This window comes from Tamandua tetradactyla, chromosome 24, assembly GCF_023851605.1.
Source record: "Tamandua tetradactyla isolate mTamTet1 chromosome 24, mTamTet1.pri, whole genome shotgun sequence".
Taxonomy (NCBI): domain Eukaryota; kingdom Metazoa; phylum Chordata; class Mammalia; order Pilosa; family Myrmecophagidae; genus Tamandua; species Tamandua tetradactyla.
In genome coordinates, this window is record NC_135350.1 from 16014140 (window position 1) to 16038004 (window position 23865).

Below are 23865 nucleotides of genomic sequence, written 5' to 3' on the forward strand. Positions count from 1 at the left end.
AAGAACAGTATTGACAATTCTCTCAGTAGCAGATTTCGGTGGATAAGGATATGTACATCTGGTGGAGTCTTGATCCCCATTCTCCTAATTGAAATATATGAGTGTGGATTCTCCCCTTCATTCAAATAATCCTGGATGGAGGGAAAATTACAAGAGTCTGGGTAGATGATCCTTCTCCTTTATTAATCTCAGAAGGAACAATACCTAATGCTGTGCTGTGTGAAAAATGAGTCAGTAACCCAACATGTTGATGAATTACCTTGCAATGAAATCCTGAAAGCAAGAAAGAGAACAATGGGACTTACTTAGAATAAATATTCTAAATGTCATTGTGACAATAAAATAGTGCTATGGTGAACCTAAAATTTATTTTGCACTTTACAAATTCTCAATGCTCACTTAAATTCTCACCATTTCTTTAATAACAGACAGCTCCAAAGTTTTTGCTCAAGTTTTGTCTGGGTTCCGGGAACAAATTGGAGTCAACGTAGGCCCAATATTTTGAATTACATAAACTATATTGAAGACAGTTCCGTTAATTTCTCAAACCCATGTCAGGTAATAGAAAACAAACTTGTATTATGGTTGCCCTCCAAAAATGAGATATAAAGTTAATGATCACAGCGATTTAGTAGAGAGGAGTGTAAGACCTTCCTTCTTAGTTATCATAGATCATTGTTGTAGTGGAATTGTCTCTGTTTTAAATAATCCTGTTGATTGCAAAAGATACATTGCCTCTTTTCAGGGAAGATGAAACATGATACACAAGTTTCACTTCAGATTTGACAATTCCTTACAAATATTAATGGCTACCATGAATAAAAGCTCAATTTTGGAAAAGATAATGAATCTAATTAAAATAAACAGACTGATTCATATATCCAGGTCCTTGCAGACAAACAAACAAAACAAACAAAACACCAGTACAGAGAAGCCAGCACACAGTCATGGCAATTTTCAGCTAGTCTTAGGAAATAGGTTCTCTCCCGTAATTTCCATTGTAACTGTAATGGCACATTTAGAAATGCACAGCAATCTGAGGTGGAGAAAACTCAAAATGTGGTGGTTTTTTAATAGGATTTCAAGTGACAAACCCATGGTTCCAAGATTCACAATTCTGTTGGGCACACAGCATGAAACTTAGCATTTTATGGTTTGGTTATCAAGCAAAAAAAGGAAACACATGACTTTTCACGTTATGTTATGTCCTGCAACAAAGAGTACACAGCAAGACCAAGACTATCAGCAAATGTTGATTCTAAAGTTGAGACACTACCAAAATGGCATGGTGCTTCATGAAAGACTTGATTTCTATGTAAGTCACTAAAAGGTAAGCTCAATAAAAGCAAGGTCTTTAGTGCTGAGCTGATTCTTAGCACCTAGGACAGTGCCAACCCATAGTAGATATTGAAAAAGTATTTGCAATCAACAAATGACTGAATTCAATAAACAGGTACTTTCCTAGGCACAGCCTAGTGGAGAGTCATAAACATAATTAGGGACTTTTGTTTGTTTATTCTTTGCCTTTTTAAACAACAAAGACGCTGGGTGAGTCAGGGACATAAAAAGTAAACATGAGCTGTCCTGAAAAATAAGCACAAGTTTGCTAGCTAACAATAATATAGCAGAAAAATGGAAGGCAGAGATGCAAGACAAATATACCATGTTTAAGTGCAGACATTTTATATTCTGAAGCTTAACAATCTTGTTGGAAGTAAGTGGGGAGAGGTGAAAGAGTTGGGGTAGAGGAGTCTGGATAATGCAGTAGGGACCAACTGATGAAGAAACTAGAAAAAAGAAATTCCACATTCTTCTACACTGCATCTCCCCTCACTTCATTTACATATGTGTCCATAAATTCTTTGTTCTATTCTATCACTATGGCTGAATCCTCACATCATGAGTATATTGTCTATTTGCATTCTGGATCTCATCCTGTCTCATGTATTTATGGAATTCACTCCAGGAATTCCCTCTCCTGAGTCATCATTTTAAATCTCTTTTGGCTCATTCCATCATCTTAAAACACACTGTAATATCTGTCATCTTATAAAAATCCTCTTTTAGCCACCTAACCCCTTCCAACCATTGCCCCATTTCTCTTCTCTACTTTATAGCAATAGCTTCAAAATGTTGCTGAAACTAAGACTGTCTCTAAGTCCTCTTCTCTGAGTTTCTGATAGATCCACTCTACAGTTTTGACAACAATTCTATCAATGGAGGTCTTATTAGCATCACTAGAGATCTCTGCAATTTTTAATCCAAAATTAATCTCAGTTCTTATCTTACTAGTCAATCAGCAACATGACTCTGGTATTTCCTTGAATCACAATGTTTCGGAACACCTTGGTTCTCCTCCTATGTCACCTGAAGGTCATTTTTGATTTCCTTGGTTGGCTCATTCTAATATTTTCAATCTCTAAATGCTAATACCTTATAGCTCACTCCTTGGATCATATTTTCATCTATATGTGCTCTCTAGGTGACTTTACACAATTTCGTGGCTGGATATCAAATTTATATTTTTAGAGCAGGCTATTAGTCTGAATTCCAGACTTGTATATACTACTTCCAACCTATCATCTCCCCTTGCATGTCCAATAGGCATTTCAATCTTATCCTGCTCATAGACGTTCACTGATTTTATTCCCTGCACAGCATAGATCAATGTGCTTTGAAATGAAGAGTGTGAATACCCCAGTTCTCAGCAACTAAAGCATACCAAAAGGAAGAAATGTTGAATAAACAAAAGAGTTGACACTGAGCTCTGCCCAGGTATCCCTGCTGGAAAGAAATAATGCCATTAATTCTGTCTTTGAGTCTCTCTAGTTCAAAATTCTTGAGAGAGGGAATCCCATGAAACTACTTTTGGTCATCTGCATTCTTCTTTAATGTACCATGTTTTTAGATGGGAAAACCTAGAAAAACAACCTCCAGATAAAGGCAGGGTAGGGACCAAAATTTATCTTCTCAATCTAACTGTTCACAGACTGGGAAGGGAGGGGAAATGATGCTACAAAGCTGAAAAATAGAAACATCAGAGACCATCTGATGTCAAAAGTTCCTGAGATAACAAGGACAATGGCCGTAATTGGTTGTTGAATATAATCCTTCCTGGAAAATTCAATGACCATTTTCTCTTTCAAAAAAATATTACTATAAAAGGTGCTAGTTTTCGACTATACTTTAAATTGAGAGATGACCTAAATAATCTGAAGTCATGCAAATGGTACTTTATATAAAGATAGTGGAGGAACGAGAGCAGAGTAGCCAGTGAATAATTGAAACATCTGTCAACAAAAACCAAGAAAACACACACACACACACACACACACACACACACACTATTCCACTAGATTAACAGAATAGCCAAGTTCGTAATCATGTGAGGCTTTAAGCTAATATTTTATTCTATGCATGTGTGATCTTTTTAAGTGAGGCATAAATCTTTCAGAACCTAGTTTTTTTTACTTATGTAATAATAGGCATCATTTTCAGAATTTTAATAGAAAGACAATACCACAGAAGTTTATCAATCAAATTCTTTATTTTGTAATTACAATTTTATCCTGTTTCTCTTGTTTTTCCATATCGAAACTTTTGGTTTTCATAATTTTATTTATTTATTTATTTGGCACCATGCCTATGGGATTTGGGGAGAGGAAAAGAAAGTGGGAATGAAAATTAGACTTTTAAAATCTTGTAAAGATTTTTTTTAGAGGAAGTAGACTCCAAAAATTCATTCTTTTATTTATTTATTAAGTACTTTATAATTACCTACTGTGTACCAAGCTTTTAGTTACACATAGTGGAAAACAGAAGGTAAGATTTCTTATTTTTTCTAGAATACATATATGCTCCCCATAGATAATCAACAAATTGTATGTATTCTAAGTTAGTCTCCGTTTGCTCAATTGGAAAGAAAATCCCATAATGTCCTTTCGGGCTTGGTGTAGAAGTTTCAACAAACAATTTCCTTTCTGATTCCCACACTTTAACTTTTTAAAATAAGAATTTTTCTAAGCCCTATTTCTAATCACGATGTGTCACCATTCTTTGCAGTCACTTTGGCAAAGTGAAGCAAAGAAGTATGAGCCCTTCCAGGCTGTAGCCTGAGCAGATTGTCTGGATCCTCCAGCTGACTGTTAGGGAGGAATGCACATTGCCTGCCTCTGAGCAGCGGGATGTCAAACAATGACAGAGCATAGGCCTTGGTCTTTGAAATCTGTCAATACTACTGAACAGACTCTCAGACAAATGCACAATAAATTGCTTCCTGGTCCGCCAGTGTCTTTGTTTACTTGCATCTGCGATATTCTATTACTTTATATGGGATTCTTGATTTCTGACACCAGATATTTATTCTTATGATGTGCTGCCTTTGCAAAGTTTAGGTATCATCTTCAGGAACTGATTTTTGCTCTTTCCCATTTTAGATAAAGTTAATGTGTGTATCAGGATTTTTTTTTGGTGGCAAGAACAATATCATTTAGCTCACTGAATTCTTTTATTTATTGGTGGATTTGTTTGTTCTGAGTTCAGGGAAGGCACAATTCCATCTGGCCTAAGGTGCTGTGTTCACCCCTTTCATCCTTCCAACCTGGAATCTGTGCGTCTCATTGAATACAGAGCTGAGCTGGATGTGCTCCTCTCTTTAAAAATAGCTATGTTCTGGGCATAGATTAATATGGGAAAGTTTTTGGACATTTCACATTCCTCCTCAGTGGGTACCATAGAGACATGGACATGAAGCATGCCAAATAAGCTGATTGAGCATCCACGTTCCAGCCCAGAGATACAGTTCTTAGCATTATTTGGCTTGATCTCTATGTTTTCCTCACTCGTTGTCATAACGTGTCCTGTAGCTATTTTAAGCATACTCTATTTATTTTCACAACACCCTCCATGAACTTTAGGTGAGAGACAGTGGTGAAAGGTGAAACATAATGGTTATTAGCTTGATCTTCTAGTCACCTTATAAACTTGTAAGTTAGGAGTTATTTATATAATATTATTACTCAAAACTTCCTCCTTAACTGCTTAAAGAACAGAGTGAGTGCTCAACCATTCAAAGACATTATACTGGTTTTTTTAAAAAAAACAAGTCTTAATTTCATCCCAGTTACATAAGACAAATAGAATCTTATTCATTTAGATCAGGGGAGACTATCCAAGATTTCTCCTCAAATTGCTTTCTTAAAACAATATATATTTCAATTATCAAAGTTATATAACAACATCTCAGGAAACCTTAGGATAACCTACCATCTTTATTATATATGTATATTTTCCATTCGCCTCTACTTTTCACATACATACATTTTCATATTATTATAATATCGTGTTAGTGAAATTTTATAACAGGCTTTAATACATAGCAATTTTATATCAGGATTAAGGGACAGAATAATTTCTTCTCTACCACTTATACCCTATTCTTATCCTATCTGCCATTATATACATGAATACACATAAACATAAATATTTAGACACTGTCTACTTCCTGTGAGATATGCACACAGAATCAGAAATGGTTTTTCCCCAAATTTATCAGTTGAGTATGAGAAGACCACTACCTGTTACTGATATGAAAATCAGTAAAAAAAAATACTATTTTTTTTAAAGAATGCTATTTTTTATTGTTTTTACAAATGTATGCTATAGTTATCAGGGTCTCCTAATAAATTCAGGAATTGGAAGAAACTTGGAAGCATTCAAAGCTGCACACAAACTGCGCATATTCTAACAGCACTACCTGGAGCTCTAGCCATAGGCAGACATGCAGGAATACCTTTTATAGTAGCACGATTCTAATAAAACTAAGCCAGCAGTTACAATTTTTTTTGGTCCCCAATCGTTACCCTACCAAACAAATTTCTGACTATTCCTTAAATCTTGATTTCTAAAAAATGATGGTTTCTGGTAGGCTCAATTATTAAAGCCCGATTATTCTTTTTGTCGCATAATTTTCTGCACTTTGGTTTACTTACATTTAGTAAAACATTTTGACAAGTGAATTCTTATCACAAAGTGGTTCTGTGGACCCACCAATGATTGTAGTGATTAGCACTATTTTTTTTCCTCTTTGCAATGAATGAATGACCTGTGGTCTGCAATTCATTTTTCCCCTCTGTTCATTGTACATAGTCAATGAACCTGAAACAAATGATAGATTGAGGATTTTTCTAGGTCTCTACTCTTTCCTGGAACAATCTTAACTCAGAATTCTGTTTTTATAATCAAAAGAACAATTATCAGGTTAGAGAGTCATCCTTCTTGAAGAAATGTGCATAGGACTTCTGTAGCTAAAGAAAACTTTGACACTATTCTGTCCTTTCTCTTGTGTCACTCAACCTCTATATCCTGGTTACTCATTCATTTTTTAATTCCTTAAATATGATTTTGACCTATCCACTTTAACTTCTCATATCAGGGTTTCAATTCATCTGTGTTCACTTCACTAAATTCACCACTGTCCATATTTCTAATTGTCTACTTCTTCATCTGATTATGTAGTAATAATTTCAAGTGTGGTTTTTTTAAATTCAAACTCTTATTTCTCCCTAAAGCATCTTATTCTTAAGACAGCCTTATATTTTATTCCTTCCTTACATCGTGTCTGGCTATTCCAGACCACCCTCCAGTTTCTCCCAGCTTTCTTTCTTACTATGCAAAAGACTTTTCTTAAGTAAAACACCACAAAAATGACAACCAAAATAAACTCAAAATGAAACAAAATAAAAATAGTTACTTATTATGTTTAAAATCAATTAATTCTTCCACAGTAGGCTGTGAATTACTTGAGGGCAAAGGCTCAGACCCTTTTATATTTTGCTTGATTCTACTTTACTTGCATGGTTTCTGAAGAGTAGTGCTATATAATTCTTACTCTTGTTTCTGTATAGGAAAGGTGTTTCTTTCTTCTGGCTTCTTTCAAGATTTTCTCTTCGTCTTTAATTTTCTGCAGTTTGAATATTATATGCCTTGCAAATTTTCTTTCTTTTTTTGTATTTATCCTTTTTGGTGTTCTCTGAGTTTCCTGGATCTGTGAACTTGTGTTTGTCAAAAAATTTTGAGAATTCTCAGCCATTATTATACCACATATTTTTTTCTGTTCTTTCTCTTTTTCTTCTTCTGGTATTCCCACTATGAATATGTTACATCCTTTGTAATGATACCACAGTTCTTTAATTTTCTGTTCCTTTTTACAGTCTTTTTTTTCTCGTTGCCATTGCTTTTCAGTCTGGAGAGTTTCTGTTGATATATTGTCAAGCTCTCTGATTCTTTCCTTGACTGTATCCAGTCTACTGGTGAGCTCATCAAAGTCATTGAAGAATCAAAGTCAATCTTCACTTCTGTTACAGTATTTTGATTTCTTGCACTGCCTTTTGATTATTTCTTAGAGTTTCCATCTTTTTGCTTATGCTCCCATCTGTTCTTTCATGGCGTTTGGTTCTGATGTTTGCCCTGTCTTTTCAGACTATTTCTGCTTTAAGTGTGCTTTGTAATTTTTTCTTGAATGCCAGGCATGATGTGTCAGGTAAACGGAACTGAGGCAAATAGGCCATTAGTGTATGGCTTTATGCTTATCTGGCTAGGAGTTAGGCTACGTTTGCTCTTTGATATAGCTACAGGTGTCAGAGGCTAAAATTTCCTTTAAGGTCCTTATTTTGTATCTCCTGTTATTGTTGGACTTCTTTAGAGACTCCTTCTTTGATAGGGTCTGAATCTTGCTGGTCTTTTGAGCTGTAATACTCAGTTCTTATGTAGGAGAATTATTGATATGAAGGTTGGATAGGGAAGAGAGAAAGTGCTCTATACCTCTATGAGTAGGTTTCTGTATTTCAGTGACACTGTGCCCTTGGACTGTGACCTTCACAAGTACCTCTTAGAGTTTCTTCCACCCCTTAGGTGGTTGAAGTCTTGAAGGGGCTGGATTTAGGTATTTCCTTTTCCTCCTGTTGGCTAGACTCTGGCAAAAGTTGTTTCCCTTGAGGGAAGGCATTTGTTAAGGAGAATAGAATGCTCCAGACATGTTTCAAAATGGTTACTTTTTCCCTCTCCTTGCTCAAAGCTTGAGGAGATGGTTCTCCAGTCTTCATAGTGGGAACCTAGTGGGGCTCCTGGGAGTAAAACTCATAAAAGTGTGCCCCCACTCCCACTGAAGCTGAGCCTCCAGGAAATTTCAATCTCTTGAGCTAGTCCATGATCACTTATCAAGCAATCAATCATTGCCCTTTATTTCTACCTGATGCTGGCACCAGCAGTGGTTTCTGTTCTGAGTAAGCTATGATTCTTTGTGTGTTTCAATCATTCAGTTTTTTGGAGGTAGTTATTTATCCTGTGACCTCAATTCTCTGATGGATCTAGGAAGATTGACTGACTTTCAGTTTTTCAGCTTTCTTCTTGTTGTGAGAATAGGAGTAATGACTTCAAGCTCTTTACATTTTGGACCAGAAACTGGAAGTTTAGATCTACTTATTTCTTTACCATTTATCCCAATAAATATGTGTTGAAGTTACATCATCTCAAAAAGTTTCCATTGCTCAAAATATAATAAACACATTAAACAATTTTATACTCTTTAGATTAACTTAGAGGTTCTTAACATTTTTAATATCATAGACCTTTTGAGAATCTAATGAAAATAATGTGCTTTGTCCTTAGGAAATAAATACACATATATATACACATGCAATACACCTCTCTCTCCCTCCCCACCCTGTCCCTTTCTGTTACAGACACACATAAACCCATATACCCATGATACTTGCAAATACTACTTTGGCATACACCATTTAGGGCATACCTGGTCCTTCTGAGGGCCTTCTATGGATGCCAGGTTAAAGTTACTGCCCAGTAGTTTTTGTAGGTAATATATCAGTATTATTTGTGTGAAGTGCTAAAGAACAATGATAGGAAAGAAAGAAGAAATGTATGTATAATGCAGACAGAAAAGAAAGGTGGGGAGATAATAGGGGAATAAGAAATAATAAATGGTAAGAGATGGAAGAAATTGAGAGTGTCACAAATTGGGCATGAAACAAAGATGATTTTTCAGGGTCAAAAACACTCAGGGTTTAGCTGTGGCATATACATGTGATGGAATATTATGCAGCTATAAGACAGAATAAAGTCATGATGCATGCAACAACCTGGAAGAACTTTGAGGACATTATATTGAGCAAAATTAGCCAGAAACAAAAGGACAAATAGTGTATGGTCTCATTAATATGAACTAACAATAGTGAGCAAACTTTGGGAGTTAAAGTTGAGAACACAGGTTATCAGGAGATAGAGGGTTGAGACTGGGCATTTGATGCTGAAAGAGGACAGAATGTTCAACAAGACTGATCGTAACCATGCAGAAATGTATAGCACTATACTATTTAATGGTAGCACTATCTGATGGTAGCTGAGTGTGAGTATGCTTAAAAGAGGAAGGTTAGGAGCATCTATGATGCTAGAAGGAAAGACAGAAGATAAAAACTGCAACTGTATAACTTAGCTAAACCTATAGTGGACAATGATGGTGATTAAATGTAAAAATGTGAGAAATTGTTTACAAGAGGGAGAACAAATGAATGTCAGTATTGCAAGGTGCTGAGAATGGAACAGTATGTGGGAAAGAATACAATCATTGGCAACTAAGATGCATATAGTTAACAGTAACATTGCAATACGCTTCCATTAATTGTGAAAAAAAAGGTAGTATACCTTTTTAAAGGTAAATATTAAAAGCTAAATGTTAACAAGAGGGGGATATAAAGAAGGGGTATGGAAATCTTGGTGGAGATGTTTCTCCTTTTGATTTGTGTATTCTTCTTTTTTTTTCTCTTCTTTTTTTGCAGAAGAAATAGAAATGTTCTCATATAGATTGTGGTAGTGAATGCATAACTAAGTGTTTATACTAGGAGCCATTGATTATTTACTTAGGATAGATTGTATGGATTGTGAAAAAAATTGTTGAGAAAATAAGCATAAAGCCACAAGTGCTGGAGAACGTGTGGAAAGAGATACCTGCTGGTAGGGAAATAGAATGGTGCAGCCCCCCTCTGGAGGGCAGTGTGGTGGTTCCACAGGAAGCTAAATATAGGGTTACCATATGATTCTGCAACCCTGTTATTAGGTCTACTCTTGGAAGAACCGAAAGCAGAGACAAGAATTGACATTTGCACATTGGTGTTTATGGGAGCAGTATTCATGATTTGCAATGGATGGACGGAAAGATGAACTGGGATGTACATATGCAAAGGAATATTGAGCAGCTGTAAGAAGGAATGAAGGTGTGAGGCATGTAACCTGGTGAATGGACCTTGAAGACAGTAAGGTGAGTGAAATAAGTCAGAAATACAAAAACAAGCATTGTAAGACCTGACTACTAAGACTAACTACAATGTGCAAACTCTGAGAATCGAATTCGAGAAAGTAGGTTATCAGGGGATAGAATGTGAACAGGGATTGTATAATCAATGATTAAAGGGTACAGAATGTTCAATAAGGCTTATTGAAAGGTTTCCAGATTGTAAGCTCTTACAGAAGTCACATTTATTTCTGGGTTTTAACTTTTATTTCTAAATTCTGAGATGCTGAGCTCTTTTTCTATAACCTGTTTGTTCTCTGGAACTTTGGGTATCTGTGGGACACCTTAAACTCAGGGTTAGAGTTCTGCAGGTATGAAAATCAGCATTACCCCAACAGCATTTGCCAAAGAAGCTGAAAGAGAGATCAGACTTCAAGTAGAGCTATGAATGAAGCTGATCTGGTCAGGACTAAGGCAAATAAGAATGCAGGGTAAATGATGATATTGACCATTTTTTAAAACTTCAACTTCTGCATGAAAATGAAAGAAGAGATGTTTAGCTGGTACAAAACTTATAGTTTTTGTAGCACACTATCTAATTTAACCTGTATGGTCAGTTTATTCAAACATCATAAGTACATGAAACCTTGAATGGGGAATGACATCTTTTTATTTTGTACTGGTTAAGATAATAACTACTATATCCAGGAATAATTTGCACTGAAAATAAAAATATATATATTTGCAGAGACTCCTTGAGGGACTTGAAAAAAATGTGGAAATATTAAACTTCCCCACCTAGGGAATTCTTGTTATTCTCATAAGCATTAGGGACTCCCAATTTAATAAGGCAAGCCCTTGATCTTGGAGCAAAGGAGATCTTTTTAATCTGCAAAGGAGAAGCTAAGCCTACTTATAATTATGCCTAATAGTCACCCCAGAGAACCTCTTTTATTGCTCAGATGAGACCTCTCTCTCTCAGCCAATTCTGCAAATAAACTCACTTTCCTCCTCTGTACGTGGGACATGACTCCCAGGAGTGTAAGTCACCCTGGCAAGTTGGTATGGGATTTTTTGAGTGTTCTTTGTATTTTCATTTTTTGAGGTAATGAAAATGTTCTAAAATTGATTGTGGTGATGAATGCATAACTATATGATGATACTGTGAGCCACTGCTTGTATATTTGGATAATTATATGGCATGTGATTATATCTCAATAAAATTGCATGAAAGCAGGTTCAGGGTTTAGGCTGGATTTTTGGGCAGTGCTCTCCATGAGAAAGTAACCAAGGAACAAAGCAAGGTAAGGGCCCCTTCCGCATGCATACACACATATTGGCCCTGGCAGATTGGGATAACTTAAGCACAGAAAGAACAATTTCTTAGATCTTGAATTTCCATTTTGGGTTCATCAGATCCGGAGTCTTTTCATCAGTGAAAAAGAATTTTGGAATTTGCGAAAACATCAAATCATGGAGGATGACTCAACATTGAGACATTGTGAGATGTGGGACTTGGGAGAGGGGTAATAAAGGTATCTGGGTCCAAGAATTTTAAGTGATTCCTGTATACTATCTCTTCAAGTATAACTGGAATTAGGAAGAGGATTCAGAGATAATAATCATGGACCCAGTTTTATATCATAACATACTGATAATAAGAGTCAATGCTTATTGAGAATTTATAACCCAGAAACTGGGTTAAGTGCTTCACATGGATTATTTCATTGAATCCTCACAGCAACTCCACAAGGTAGGAACAATTGTTTCCCACTGACTGATTGGAAATCCAGGGATCGAGGAGGTGAAGTAACTTGGCCACGGTCACAGAGCCAGGAAGTTATGTGGCTGGGATTTTAACCTATATCATCTGATTTTAGATCTTGCTTTCTTTATCACATTTTTAAACCAAAGAGGAGAACTGAGAATGAGTAAATATAGCAGAAGCTGCGTATAGTAGATGGAATATATATGTATGTACCTGACCCAAGTGCTCTCCAGCCAAGGAGATGTGAGTGCTATTGTTGATTGCTTCTTCTCAAATTTTGAACAGCTGTGCAGTGTTTAAAATACTGAGTCCAGTAACAGTATGTATAAATAACCCTAACTTGATCCCCTTTGATTTTATTTTTGGATGTCATAGCTTTGTTCTTTCTTTATTTTAGCTAAGCCTCTCCTGCATGTTCCCTGAGCAGCAGAATGATCCATTTCAGGAGCATATTTTATGTGATGCTGACACCAGCAGCTCCATGGAGACCTTTAGGCTCCTGCCAGAGTGAATTGGCACCCAGGAACAGACAGGCTCCAAAACATTGAAAAGTGAATGTATTTCACAATCATTCTTTTTCTCAGCATGAAAAAAAGCAATAAATTGCAATGAATCTGAACAGTTATTCTCCAAACACACACGCAAAAAATTTATTATGCTAAGACATAGCTTATTGCCAAAAAGGAAGACAACAGGGCTGTCTTTTTTTAACAGTCTCCATGTGACTTTTTTTTAAACATTATTATGTAAAGCCCTTTAACATCAAATGCTGGGTGATTTAAGATATTCATTCAACATTCCCTCATTCATTGGACATTTCAAATACCTACAACATGTCAGGCAATGTTCTAGGAATACAGAGGTAAACAAAAAAATGACAAATTCCCATTTTATGTAGTTTATACTGTGGACATGTACGTGATTAAAGAAAGTGGAAAAAGTGGGGGTGGAGGGAATAGATCTATCACTTTTCAGGTTTCAAAATTCTCCTACATTAGGAACTTAAACTCTTTATGTCAATTTATTAAGAAAAACATGTGATGATCATTTTAATGGATTCCAAAATGCTTTGTTGATATTTTACCAGTCTCTATTGGATGTCTGTGCATCAGAAAAAATCACACAAATGTATGTGAGCTAAAAAAATTCTTGGTTTCTACATAGGTTGGCGTGTGTCTTGTGGTAACTCCACAGCTTCTCTTGGGGTCAAGAACTATAAATTTGGGTTGACTAAATTAAGTGATCTCTGAAGATTCCTTCCAGCATTAAGTGCGGAGTGCTGTCTTATGAGAATTTCAAGATACTCCCTGCTTGGAGATATTTCTGAAAAACAGTTCCCTTATTTGGCTCATCTTTTTGTATTATAATATGTTTAGACAATCCAGCACATTCCCTGAATCTTAAAATTCTCTGGGTGTGATATTGCATCTGAAATTTACTTCATCTTTGTTACCTATTAAATAACTCTTTCCAAAATGGTCTTGTAAATAATATTTTAAGTTTTCTTCCTCTTTACTTTAAAGAACTGAATTGAAGCCTCTTTACCATTGTAACAGAAAAAAGTTAGACTTCACTATTCCTCATGAAAATGTATTTCATATGTTCAATATTATTCTGATTTCAGAGTGTGTTAAAAGATATTTTTAAAATAGGAAACATTTTTAACCCTGGTATGATATTTTTATTGTTTTTATCAAATTCTGAAGGAAACTCACCCCAACATTCATAAAATTTCTTAAAAAGCCAAAATAAAATAACACAGAATGCATTATCTTACTTTGCATACAGTATCTGAGAAATCATCAAGCCTTCCCTTCCCTAAATCTGTCCAGATGGAATATTACTGTAGTGTTTCAATGTGGTGATTAATCTTCTACTTTCCATGTCAATAAGGTCACATTTCAGTAAGTCCTACTAAGTTTTAATCTCATGTGGCAGGAAAAAAATAGCATTATCTTATGCATTCATAGGGTGCTGAAAATTTTCCATTGAAAACTATTTCCATCTTTTGGAGAATTCACTTGTGTGGAAGAGATCTGAGGTGGATTCCAAGAATTTATTTGGGCTGAAAATATGTTTCTGCAAAACTGTATCTTATCAACAGTGACTTTTCAGTTGAACTTGATGTGGTTTGCAAGTAGAGATATTTTGATCTAATTGCTTAAATACAAGAAAACTAGAGAGCAGTAGCAGTTTCTACTTAAACCCCAATTGTGGGATTTTGCCTTTATTTTATTGTGGGTTTCTGTTTCTTGTTTTAGGAATGAGAGAAAGGAAAGAAAGAAGTGTGAATGAAGAGCCATTTAGCATCAATAGTAATTGAAACTGCAAGAATCAGTTCAAGAAGAAAATCAGGGTAAATCCAAAATCATTCATCAATTACTTTCATTGGTTACAGAGTTTTAATTTTGGTGACACAAAAGAAGTGAAAGTAATTCCCTTGTTCCTTAAGTAGTTGGCTAAAATGTCATATTTTATAATTTATATTGTGGTTGAAATTACAAAAATATAATGGAGAAAATAGCAAATATTTATTACCGGCCAATATATACTTTTATCTATTATTTATCTGTTATTAACAAGAACAATGTATTAATTTGGAGCTAAAAGAAAATAAAGGAAAGATAAAATAGGGAAAAGTTGAATCTGACATATCCTGTGTTAGTGCAGCAAAATAAACTAGAGCAAAGAAAATCTTAAGAGCAATTAAAATGTATAATGGAAATTATGAAAATAGTACCTTTTTTATAGTGCTACATTCTGATGCTTACAAAGCTTTAAAACCACTGTCTATCACTATGAAAGTATTAATATATCATATATATGTATGATATATATATATATACAACACATGTATATACATATATTTAAATATTTCTTAATTTAAAATAATAAAGAAATACATGAAATAGATGTTTGCTTTAGCAAAAACTCTATTATGGATGTTAAGATCATTTTAGGTTATTGAATGAGAATGTGATATGATAATGACCTTGGGGGGCAGTAGGAAAATTACCAACCTAATCTCTCTTGGTTTCAATACAAGAGGAAAAGCAGATGTTTTATCTTTACTCTCAGATTTCACAGAATGGCATCCTTGTTCAGTCTTCCTTTTGTCACAATGATTCTAGAACTGTAAAAATAATAGTTTGAGGCAAATAGCATGATACATTTACTTAATGTGGTAAATCATTGTATTTTACAGTTTAAGGCAGTCCTTTGAATATAAAGACATTTTAAGAGACAAAACAACACACATCAAGTAAGTGTGTGTGTATTTTAATAATATCTTCTCCTAAACCTAATTTCTTTTCAATAGAAAGAGTATCTAGATTATAGGACAAATTTTTGGACTTATATGCTGGTATCATATTGTCAGCTATCTTCCTTGAAATGAATTTCTATGCTTTTATTCTCCAGATATATTAAATTCACTATGATTATTGCTTTAGAAGCAGCAAGGCACGTTCCCATCTTATGGTTCATATCCTAAATAACAATTTTAAGCTCTTTTATATTTGATGATGTGTTTCCTCAGATTAATCAAGACCGAAGAGAATAGGAGGCACAGATGGCTGATTCTCATTCTCCTTCCAATGAGAAAGAGCTCAGTTCTTAGAAAGAAACCCCCTTTGATTGGACCTAAGCTAAGGAAATTTTCTCATCTAAATGAATGTAAAAATTACATGCATATAATATTACATATAAATATTACACGATGCCGCCTTCCTGTTTTCAGCTCTTGCCTATTTGCCTTGTTCTTAGGGGTATGAACAAAGGGCTGCAATTCTGCTCCTTAGTGATGGAGCTGCTAATGTTTTCTCTCTAATGTTACTTTTAGTAAAACAGCAGCACTGTCAGTTTCAGTGTTCAGCTGTGGTATTTCAATAGCGTGTCCAGGGTAATCTCTAAAACTACCTCCTCCTTTTTCCGTCTGGAGGTTGGATGTCCTGTTGATGGCTCATCTAGGACTCTTCAGTGTGCTCCTGGCACCAGCTGTGCAGGATTGGCACTGATTCTGAAGGGTGTGTTCGCCATCGGACTCTTTGATCTGATCCCATTTGGTCAGCTGGGAAAGTGAGCTCTTTCTCTCCACTTCTCTGCAGTTCCCAGGTTGGCTGCTGGCCCTCTAATTGTGCCCTTCTAATGCCACAAGGTTCTAGCTCTCCTCAGCTGCTCACACTAGCATTGGCTCCTAATCTGGTGTGGTAATTTATCTCAGCTGGCAGTGGTCCTATCCCTCTGGTTTTGTTCTCTGCAATGCTGCCGGGTTTCGCCCCAGACTCCTGGTGAACTCCCTGATTCCCTGGGAAGGCTGGGATGTAATCACATTTCAACTGCAGTCCTCATACGAGGTACCAATTAAAGAGAGACAAAAAAAAAAAAAAAAAGAACGCGGCTCTGAGACAGAAAGCTGAAGCCAGCACTTGTTCATCTCTGAGCCATGTTGATAGGAAGAAAACGGTACACACTCTGAGGTTGGATTCTAAATTATAGTTTGGAGATGAAGAGGAGATTTCTTTTAATATACATGTTTAGAGTCAGTATGTGCATTCATCTTTCAGTTATAAGGAATTGCTTGTGATGAAAGATTTGCTGAACTCACCCAGCCCCCAAAACAAAGTACACTAAGAAAAAACATGATTAGTAAAGCACTACACTGAAAATTCTCTCCCCAGCCCCCTCCAAAAAATAATGCTTGTTTCTCATCTTGGTAGGAGATCTTATTACAGTGCAAATTCATTTGTCAGAGACTGAATATACTTCTCAGAATTTCAGCATGGGATAATGCATAGCACAAGGACTTTTGACAGTATTAAAATATCTGGTCAGCCAAAAACCTCTGTACTGTGGCTCTACAAAATAAACAGGGAACCTGAGGGAAAAAGAGATGAAGCCCTGCCAACGGTGGAACTTTGAAACAAGGTTCTTAAAAGAAGGAGGGAGCTTCTAGTCACTTGTGTTCTAGAATATCTTGGTTGGATTATTGTATAATATTTTGTTTCATTTTCACTCCATGTGCTTGAGTCTAGATAGTCCTGAGGAGCTACCAGTATTTCCTTCGTAAGTCATTAACTACTTGAAGTCGGCATGGCAGGTTGGGGAGGAGAATAGGAAACAAAATCTCATTTCCTTAAGAAAAGTTGCTTCTAAACATTTGATTCAAAGAAGGAATACAAAATAGCAGAATTGTTTACAAATAACAATAATGAAAACGGGAGAACAGAACCTGGGAGATAAAAGTAGAGGAAAATTTTTAGCATTAAATACCCAGATCAATGAAAATTCAAAAATGAAAATGAATGAATTTAATTTTGAATTCAAAAAGGTAGAAAAAGAACAACAAAATAAATCAAAAGAGCATACAGAAGGAACTGACATAGATAAGGCAGAAGTTAATGAATTAGAAAATAATTCTAAAAGCAATTCTAAAATAATACCAAAATTTTTAACATAATGAAGACGAAAGCATGAATACACAAAATTAGAAATGAAAACGGAGAAAAAACAAGCATAAAGCAAACAAGTTTAAAAATTTTGCTTTGCCCAACACTATGAAAACATTTGAAAATCTTGATAAAATAACAAATTCAAAAAATATTTAAGTTACCATAATTGATCCCAACAAATGACAAAAAGAACAATAACCGCTAAAGAAACAGAAAAGCAATTAAAGGGATCACACACAAAAGAGCATGAGATCCATTTTAGAACATGCAGCACTCATTCATATTACAAATACTCAATAAAATAGCAATTGCTAGATAATTCCTTAACACTATCCCTTCTCGTCCACTCATTCTTGCTACCTTTTGTTCTCTGGCTTTCTAAAATGTCAGTACCTGGGAATTTATCATCTTACTTAATGGAGAAACAGTTAAAGTTTTTTGTTCCAAATGACATTACCCATTGTATCCACTATTATTTAACACAGTGTTGGAGGTATTAGTCAAGAGAAAGCAATTGGAGGCATAATAAGAGAAAGGAACAAAAAAACAACTTTACCTACCTGGAAATAATATACTTATCTATCTTTAAAACCTAAAGGAAACAATAGAAAAGAATCACAAACAGTAAAAACTTTAGTATAATAGGAGATTATAAAATTAACATTAAAAAGCCAGTAGCCACCTGTGTCTGTTTGAAACTTTGTGTACCCAGGAAAGCCATGTTCTTTTATCCTGATTTAATATTATAGGGCGGGATCTTTTGATTAAGTTGTTTCCATAGAGATGTGACCTACCTAATTGTGGGTGGGACCTTTTGATTAGGTGGTTTCCAGAGGGATGTATCTTTACCCATTCAAGATGAGGTGGCTTATGGAGTCCTTTAAGAGGGAACTATTTTGGAAAATGCTTCAGAGCTAGCACAGAGGAGAGGCCTTTGGAGATGCAGAAGGAAAACACCCATGGGGAAGCCCTTTGAAATGAGAAGCAGGAGAGAAAGTTAGAAGACATTACCATGCGCCTTCCCAGCTGAGAGAGAAACCCCAAATATCATCAGCCCTTTCTTCAGTCAGGGTGTCTTTGTCTGAGTGCTTTAGTTTGGACATTTTATAGTCTTAGAACTGTAAACTTGCAACTTAATAAATTCCCTTTTTAAAAGATGTTCCATTTCTGGTATATTGCATTCCAGTGGCATTTAAAAAATAATACACCATCATTTACACAAACAAAAATCAGACTCTAAAATAAAGATTATCCTATTTTATGACAGCAAGACAGAAAATAAATTTATCTGTATAAACTTTACAAGAAATGTCCAAATCTAAATGAGAAAAACTGTTAAAAACACCTGAGAGACATATAAAATTGTCAAATATAAGAAAGACATTTTATTCTTGATTAGAAAGACTTAGTATCATGAAGTTATCAGATACCCTTAAATTACTTATTAAGTTTAATGGAACCCTAATAAAAAACCATTAGTGTTTTTCCTTGCAGCTAGATGGGTTGATTCTAAAGTTTATTTGGAAGGAAAAACAAGAGAACACAGAACATTGTAAAAAGAAAAGTAAATGGTGTGTATTTGTGTGGGGAGAGGGCAAAGCTAGCCATTCTCAAAATTAAAATATACTATAAAAGCCTTATAACTAAGGTATCTGTCATTGATATTTGAATGGCAGGCTAATCAATGGGATAAAATAGAAAATTTAGAAATTGATACACTTATACATGGAAATTTAGTATACCATGAAGGCCACATGCTAACCAATGAAAGACAGAATTTTTTACTAAGAGTTATTGAATAGCTATATGGAAAAAGATAACACAGATTCATTGCTTATTCTTTCCACAAAGTTAAAATCCAAAAATAACAGATCAAATGTAAGAGACAGAAAACAGTACAAATTCTGAAAGACAACAGGGGTGAAGGAATCCCACTATATCCTGAGAATGTGAAAATTTTCCTAACCCTTATTCTTAATACAGAAGCAATAAAGCAAAAGGTTGAAATTTTTGACTATGTTATATTTTGTTAATGGCAAATATACTATAAGTAAAAATATAAGTGACGGACAGGTAAACATATTTGCAACTTATGTCAGAGACAAATATTCCTAATATATAAATATCATCTGAGAATAGAAGGGGAATAATCATAGAAATATTAAGATCCAGATAAAAATAAAAGAATTCAAATAACTAAATTATGGAAAAGATGTTCAGAGGAATGTTTTAATAGTATAATACTGAAATTCCGTCTCTCTTCTGTCTGACTGCCAAACTCCCAGTTTTGACAGCATTCTGTCTGCAAGGCTGTGGAAGTAAACCATTCTCACATGTTGCTTGCGTTCATGCAAAATTGTAGAAGCCATGAAAGGAAATTTGGCAGTACTGCATGAAAGTACTTGCTTTTGGCCTCCACAAAAACCTTATTTCTAAGGATCCATTCCTATAATACAGTGGCAAATACAAAAAGATGTAGGCAAAAATTTATTGATTGAAGCACCTTTTATAAAAACAAAAGGCTAGAAAGCCAAAAGCCCAGTGGTAGAATGAACTATTGTACATCAGCACAATGGAGTATTATGCAGCTGTGAAAAGGAATGTAGAAAATCAATGTGCATTATGGGGGATCTCCAGGATATATTGTTAAATGAAAAAAGAAGGATGGTTAAAGGTGTGTATGGTATATTACCACTTTCCTAAGAAAGGGAGACTATATTGTTATAGTTTATTTAAAAATGGAAAATAAACTATAAAATAAAAATACATAGTTACCAAAAGAGTAAAGGAGAGAATGGAATTGAGGGGCATGGATACAACTTAGATTTTTGGATACACATTGCTTTGAGCATTTGACTTTGGAACAATATTAATATTTTACATAATTAAAATACAAAATTAAACACAAAAAATTCAATATCAGAAAGAATATAATAGAAATGGAACTGCTTGTGTATCAGTGATTTAACCACACACAAAAGAACTATCATTCTAAGTGAGTTTAAAACACAATAATTTATAGTTATGTAGTAGAATAGTCCCTTAGGAAGAAAATAGCAGCAAAAAATTTAAAAATCTATTTTTAGTAATCATATTTTCAGTAGTTGTGTTGGTTTTGTTATTTTGTTATATTGTGTATGTTGTGGAATAAAGTAAATGAGACTGATTGATGATATTGAGAAATGAGACATACACAGTGCTTTAAAGACACAGGTGTAATATATGTGAACTGAAAATATCAGTATGAATTAAGGGTGGATTTCATCTTTCTTTGAAAACACATATTTTCTAGCCTTTTCCTGCTGAAATGGCTAAAAACCCAGTAGCATGTAACACCACAGTGCAAAGATCCAAGTCTGTAAGTGTCATTTCCTATTAATTGTAACTAGGGGTTGTTGTAAATAAGAGTGATTCTAGAAAGGAGCACAAATGTGCAAGATAAATCCAGAAGCAATCAGAACACCAAGGAGACAATTATAGACCATTGGGGCTGTGTTAAAAGAACTCAGGAGCCAACTTGAATAATCTCCCACTATCCAAAGATGTAATAATTTGAATTTCAATAAGGATAATAACTGTGATGGAGTGAAACACATCAAGTTTGTATTTATGATTTTATACTACAAAAATCTGTTTCTTTCGGAGGCTGTTAGGAAACTAACTCACTCTGAAAACTGAAAAATAAAAGAATATAATTAATTATTTTCCTTTCTTTTTTATGTGATCTGTATCTTGGGGTACACATGGTTGAGAAACCAAGGAATTTATATAAAGGAAGCTATTTCTTTATAAAAACTGTTCTAATTAATAAATGAAGAAGAAATGGTAGAAATAGAGTACTTCTGTTTTTGCAACCCCTAAAAATTAAAGTTCTCAGTGAAAATCATCAAAGGCTGATAAAATTGCACCCAAAAGAGAAAGAACCAGAACTGTGGGCCTCCTGGTAGAAAGAGTATAGTAGGGTGGGCCACAGTGGCTCAGCAGGCAGAGTTCTTACCTGCCATCCCAGAGACCCGGGTTTGATTCCTGGTGCCTGCCCATGAAACAAAAAAAAAGAAAAAGAAAAAAAAAAGAAAAAGTAAAGTAGTCATGCCCCATTCTTTCCTCTCAAAAAAAAAAAAAAAAAAGAAATCAAGTTAGAAAATGATCAAACTTCTGGATCTAACTAACAGCTCATAAGCAATATGGGAAACAGAGGGATATATTAAATGACATTGTGATATCACAATCAGCAAAATCCAGACTATGTGAAACTATGGATAAATGACTTGATTGGTTCTCTTAATAAATAAATTGTAAGAGCAATAAATGATTTGGAGAAGTTGGGGAGGTCTAGATGAAATAAATCTTCTAAGAAATGGCTATAACTTCAAATACAGACCTCATATGAATCTTTTTTGTGTGATTTTATTAGCCTTGATGACTTTCACTGAGATCAAACAAATAGTGAAAATCAGTGGAAGGCATTCAGGAAAACTGTGAACGTTGCCAAAATATTTGATAATATGAAGGAATTTTTAAGGAGTGATAATTATATTTTAGCTGTGCTGATAAAAGTGCTTATGTTTCAGAGATATATATGGAAATATTTATAGATGACATAATGTCTGGGATTTGCTTCAAAATTATTCACTGTGAAGGAATGGGTAGTGAGTGATACACATGCAAAATGAAATCGGGCATAATTATTGAAGTAAGGTTCATCAGATTAATTATACTCCTCTATTTTTTATGTGTTTAAAACTTTCTATAATTAAATATTAAAAATAACTTCAATTCACAAAGTACAATCCCTCAGAAAGTAATAGTATCTATGCTTTTTTTTTAAAAAAAAACTTAACCTTTAATGAATAATACTAAAATTTGTTCAATTGTAAAAAATAAATACATGAACCCTTGGTTTTAAGAAAATTTGAAAACCTTCTTAAGATTATGTGCTTTCTTCTAAAACAGATTTGGAAGCCCCAGGCATGGTGTTAGTGATGTGCTGCTCAACAACCAGCTCTCCAGAAAAAAAAAATAGCAATGATTTGAAGCATTTATTGATTTCTGTTGTGTAAATATTCCCACTGTAATAGGTTTCATGCTGGCAACTTGACTTCACTGAACACGGAGTTGGAAAACATGTACATTCAGCTTTCAGAGTCAGTGGGTAAATGCCAGCTCCAGCACACAGCTGCAAAATCTCACTAAAAGACAGAAGGTCCTTTAGACAGCTGTTGGAGCACCTGGTGCTCCAGAGACCCCCACCCCATTAAGACACTGATCCAAATCTCTGGCTCTTTCTGTAAGTAGTATTGGTCAACTAGCCACCTGTGGCCAATTTAGTTTTTTTCTGCCATGACTTTCCACCTAGTACGTGGTAATATCAAATCTTTACAAAACTTCTGCCATATGCCAGGCACTGTGCTGACATGGCAGTGATCAGCAAAAGAGATTTGGAGCCTTGCCCACATTCAGTATATAGTCTCATAGAGTGAGAGAAGCATTTGCCATGTGTCTTAGATTGCCTGGGCTGCTATGACAAATGGCACACTATGGGTTAGCTTAAAGAACAGGTTTATTGTCTTTTGGTTTTAGAGGCTAGAGATGCAGTATCAAGGTCTCTACAGGCCGTGCTTCTTTCTTGGCGTCTGGAATGTTTTGATGTTGGCTTGCCACAATTTTGGGGGTTTCTTGGTTTGCATTTCTGCCTCAACTGTCACGTGGTGCTCTGTCTCCTTGTTTCCCTTTGTGTCTTTCTCTGTCTTCTGGCTTCTGTTGACTGACGGTTGGAATTTCCTCTCTTTATAAGAACTCCAGTCATGTGGATAAAGGTCCATCCTGATTCAATTTTGCCTCCTTTAAGTAGGATGTTTGAAGAGCCTATTTAGAAATGAATTCACAACTTAACTGATAATAACATCTTCAAAGGTCCTGCTTACAGTTGGGTTCACACCCGCAGGAACGTGGATTAAGACTTTGACATATCTTTTGTTGGGGGCATGATTCAATCCCTAACACCATATAACATTTAACTGAACAGACCTTACTTGTCCAGTCTGGAGATCCAAGGACAGTTTCTCTGTGAATGGGGAATCTGACTTGAAATTGGAAGGTCGAAGGAGTTAATAAGAATATGTGGGGTGAGACATTCTAGGTGGAGGGTATTAGTTTGTTAAGCTGCTAGAATACAATATACCAGATATGGAATAGCTTTTAGAAGGGGAATTTAATATGTTACAAGTTTACAATTCTAGTGCTGAGAAAATGTCCAAACTAAGGCATCAATAAGAGGTTACCTTCACCCAAGAAAAGCTGGTGCCATCTTGAACACTTCTGTCAGTTGGGAAAGCACATGGCTG

The 23865-nt window shown here is 35.0% G+C and overlaps 2 long non-coding RNA genes across 2 annotated transcripts in view; one reads left to right on the plus strand and one right to left on the minus strand.

Moving 5' to 3' along the window:
• LOC143668073 (uncharacterized) overlaps positions 1-16315 on the minus strand; it is a 28964-nt gene extending 12649 nt beyond the window's left edge. The window contains exons 1-2 of the long non-coding RNA XR_013168280.1: positions 15990-16315; positions 15092-15204 (exon numbers count right to left, since the gene is read on the minus strand). This is a non-coding gene — a long non-coding RNA (uncharacterized LOC143668073). The remainder of the gene's footprint in view (positions 1-15091; positions 15205-15989) is intronic.
• Positions 16316-17063: 748 nt separating this feature from the next.
• On the plus strand, positions 17064-22557 carry LOC143668451 (uncharacterized). Its single transcript, XR_013168447.1, has 3 exons — positions 17064-17135; positions 20814-20879; positions 22475-22557. It is a non-coding gene; the product is annotated as an uncharacterized LOC143668451 (long non-coding RNA).
• Positions 22558-23865: the final 1308 nt, after the last annotated feature.